This window comes from Elephantulus edwardii, unplaced genomic scaffold (genome assembly GCF_000299155.1).
Source record: "Elephantulus edwardii isolate Elephantulus edwardi_28Jun2011 unplaced genomic scaffold, EleEdw1.0 scaffold00134, whole genome shotgun sequence".
Lineage (NCBI taxonomy): Eukaryota > Metazoa > Chordata > Mammalia > Macroscelidea > Macroscelididae > Elephantulus > Elephantulus edwardii.
Genome location: NW_006399884.1, coordinates 5,819,440 through 5,823,632, shown reverse-complemented (window position 1 = coordinate 5,823,632; position 4,193 = coordinate 5,819,440). Strand labels below are relative to the sequence as shown.

At 48.4% G+C, this 4,193-nt stretch overlaps 1 pseudogene; it reads right to left on the bottom strand.

Moving 5' to 3' along the window:
• Window positions 1-3,273: 3,273 nt before the first annotated feature.
• Window positions 3,274-3,922, bottom strand: LOC102850620 (annotated as a pseudogene).
• Between the last annotated feature and the right edge of the window lie 271 nt (window positions 3,923-4,193).

The following is a 4,193-nucleotide window of genomic DNA, read 5'->3' as shown; positions in this document are numbered from 1 at the left end:
TGGAGCCGATTGGTTTTCCCTTCAACAAGGCCCACACATTGTGTTTCCCCACATTGATTCCAATCCTTCATTGTAGCAGCACTCTTCCGCTTCCTCCTTGTGTTTCCCATTTCCATTCATTCTTTCCTATCCTTCCTGCTGTCAGAGCTTTATCCCTGGGCATTGATGCCCTTCAGCTTTTATATGTTGCTGTTCTAAGGAGTGTGATCCTGCCTTGTGTTATTGATCACCTTACAGGTCTCTCTCTTGCTTGACTCGACGCTGAGCCACAGGAGTGAGTTCAGGTCCAGGCTCCAAGAGGTGACTCAGGGCTGTAGTCTCGGATTCCACCAGTCTCTACCAGATGAGTAAACGTGGTCTTTTAAACAGTAATATTGTGTTTTGTTCCACATTTTTCTTCTAACCTGTCATATTTTCTACTGTGAGGTCTTTCGTTACGGTCAGCAGTGGTCGATGGGCACCATCTAGTCATTCTGGTCTCAGAGTTGTGGAGATTAAGACCAAATGAAAGGGAGCTCTGGTGGCCTAGTGGCAAGAAGCTGTGCTGCAATCCCGAAGGTGCATGGTTTGAATCCATCAGATGCTTAGTTGGAAGGTGAGGGCAATCTCCTGTGCCAATTGGATCCAAATCGACGGTACACAACAAGGGGGTGGGGGAAAGACCGAATGAAACACCTGTGGTCCATTTGTCGTTCGGACTAACAGTCTTTGATTCTCTTCACTCTGTGCTCTTGATGAGGACAGTCCAATAGCTGCACCTTAGATGGTCGCTCTCAAGTCCAAGAGAAATTTTGTTGTGGTTGTGATTCTTTGTTGGCTAACATTGAACTTCATATCTGCTTTCCAAGGAGCTCAGGTGGCTTAGTGGGAAGGAGTTGCACTGCCAGCCCAGAGGCATGCAGTTTGAATCCACAAACTGCTCTGAGTGAGAAAGATGACCAATCGCTTCCCATGGAATTTACTGCTTCTGAAAACCGGCTGGTGGATCTGCTGAGTCAGTTGTGATTCAGCAGTATATAATAACAATCTGCTTTCAAGAGTACTGAATATCCTGAGGACTTCCAAGAGAACAAGCAAGTCTGTCTTAGGGGAAGTGCAACCAGGGTGCTCCTGTGAGCATGGTGTTAGGAGTCAGTGCTTGGAAAAAGACATCATTCTGGGAAAAGTAGAGGAAGGTCAGAGAGAGGAAGACCCTCAAGGAGATGGAGTGACAGTGATTGTCATAATGGGGTTGAACATGAGGCAGTAGGATGGTGCAGGACAGGGCAAGATGCAGATCTGTTGTTCATAGGGTTGTCAGAGACTTAAGAACATCTGTTTGCAAAGGGGTCTTTGGATGGAGGGAAAAGGCTCTAAGTGAGACTGGCAAGGGAGGGAGGGAAGTTACCAGAAGCAGCAGTCTTAGTGTTGACCTCACCACTGAAACATGTCGCCACATCCAAGAAGGGTTAGATGCTATCATATTCAGGGGTCATAAAGAAAAATTTACATGCTTATCTCCACAAACCACAAGATGTGGAGCCCCTCCAGGCAGCCGACCGGTGAGATTTCACAGTGCTGTGCAGGTCACACAGTGGTTTAGAACTGGAATCTCAGGGGGCTGTTGCTGAGAAGGTTATTCTGACTCTGGTGACCCCATGTGACCCAGGAGGAGCAGGACATACCTATAGGGCTTCCCAGACTGTAATCTTTGTGGAAGGAACCTTGGCGGGTTAAATGTTAGGCTGCTTACACCGAGTCCATAGTTTAAATCTCCAACGGAGAAAGAGAGACAGCCTCTTTCTATTAAGATTGGCAACTATGGAAACCCAGTGGAGGGTCTCTATATGTTGGAATCAACTCAGCAGCACTGAGTTAGGTTTGAAGGGAGGTGGTCTTTATAGGAGAAGCCCCATATGCACCAACTGAGGACCCCTATGTGACCGTAGAATCATTTGTTTGTTGAAACAAAACAATACACAGGATGTGGGGGAAGCTAAAATTCTCCTCCTTTCCAGCAAACAGAGCCCTGGCAGTGTCGTGATTAACTGAAACGCTGGTGTTAACTGAAAGATTGACAGTTCAAAGATCCATCTGCTCCGTGAGAGGAAAGATGGGTAATCTCCTCCCATAAAGATATATGGCCCCAGAAATCCAAAGAAAGATTGTTTTGTTTAGACAGACTTGGCAGCAGGGAGTTATTTGGTTTTCCTGGGACAAAAGAAGGCCAGGTGGTGCAGTGGTTAAAGCATTCATCTGCGAACCCAAATGTCAATGGTTCCAACCCACCAACCCACACCAAGGGAGAAAAAGAGAAAAGACAGCCTGGTTCTGTAAAGATGACAACCTTGGGAACCTCATGGGACAGTTTCACACTGTCCGACAGGGTTGCTATGCGCCAGAATTGACTTGGTTGGCAGTGGGTGCGGAACCCTGGGGGTACAGTGTTAAAGCATTCATCTGCTAATCAAAGGGTTGGTGGTTCCAGCCCACCACTTGCTCCTTGGGAAAAAGCTGTGGTGTTTGCTTCCACCAAGGTTCCATCCTTGGAAACTGTGTGGGGCAGTTAGTGTCACGATGGGTCAGAACTAACTAGAAGCCAGTGGCTTTGGTTTGTTGACTTCTGCAAATCTTCAAGGCAGCAGGTCTCCCTCCAGCCTCTTTCTCATGGAGCTTCTGAGTAGGTTCAAACTGCCAACCTTTCAGTTCACAGCTGAACCTTGCACAATCATAAACACTTTATTTCATTATAAAGACAGCAAGTCTTTGAAGTGGGTGTGATTTTACTTCTATTTCAGATGAGGAAATTAAAATGATATGAAATTAGTAGAATTCCTGCCTCCCATACTCGAGATCCAGGTTCAACTCCTGGCCAGGGTACCTCACCCACCACCCTGCACCCACCATCCAATACCCAGAACCCAGCGCGCATCACCCAGCACCCAGCACCCACTACCGAGAACCCAGCACCATTGGGAATGCTCCCTACCTAGGATGGTTAAAGCCATGTGTCAGCTTGGCTGCCTCGGCTTTCTGGTTTGACGTTGTGATAGATCTTCCCTTGATCGAGTTCTGATGTGGTACAAGCGTCCCTTTGCTGGGATTTGCTGTGACCGGCCAATCGTTTGAGGGGAGTGTGGCCTGCATCAGTCTAGGGACATCTGATGGAGCTGGCTTGCTTTTTTTTTTTTTTTTTAATTTCTTCAAACGATACTGCACGTTTACTCTCATAATCTGACAGTGCATTCATGAAGGAATCTATAGACAACTACTACTTTGACAGGCAAAGAACACTTAGCAGACGCTGGCTGTCCTCAGTAGACGCGGTCTACTAGGGATGAACTTTACAAACACCGTGCTCTCAGCAGTAGCGATGGGGTACAGAGTGAACCACGAGGGCCCTCCCAGAGGCCACGGCTCTTGCGTCCAGCAGACATTCTTGCGTCCAGCAGACATCAGCCCCCGCATCTCCCAGTGTGTGTGGACCCGCTTCATAATCCACTGGGTGTTGGGATTTCTTATGATTGATTTATGGAGGGGATCAATGAAGATAACCTCAAAGAACCTGCATGTAGAATGTTCACCCACCCGTAAGAATTCAGGACCCTCACGGCCCTACTGTGGCGCCCAACTCGATCCTCAGCTACGGCCTGACGGCTTCATGCAAACGTCAGCTGGTTAACACCGTGATGGATGGACAAGCTTGCCATAGGTTGCTCTCTTAAGGACGGGGCATTCCCTGCTACCCCCGCATAGACGACATAATCACGGGTGGCCTTGTATGTAACCCAGCCTGCGCACCTTGTGAGCCTTGACCATGTGGGGGGCAGGGCAGGTGCAGGCCGAGAGCTGGCGGGACTCCAGATGCGCACCCGCGGTAGAAAGCGCCTCACGTCCACCGCTTCTTCCTCCGCAGCTCCTGCACGGACCGGTAGGCGCCCATCTTGACTCACCCGGATGGCTGCCTGTGTACTAAAAGCTCTGGCTTGCTTTTTTGCAGCATCTGGCTCCTCACTTTTTGGTTCTTTGAACCAACGGCTTCTCCTATCTGCCAACCTTGTATTCATCAGTCTGCAGCTACGTGCCATGAACCTGGGATTTGCCAGCCTTGACAAACAAGCATGTGAGTCACTTCCTTTGTGTAAATCTCTTTCTCTCTCTCTTTTTCTTTCTGTGTATACATGTACGTATGTATACACACACACGTGTTAACT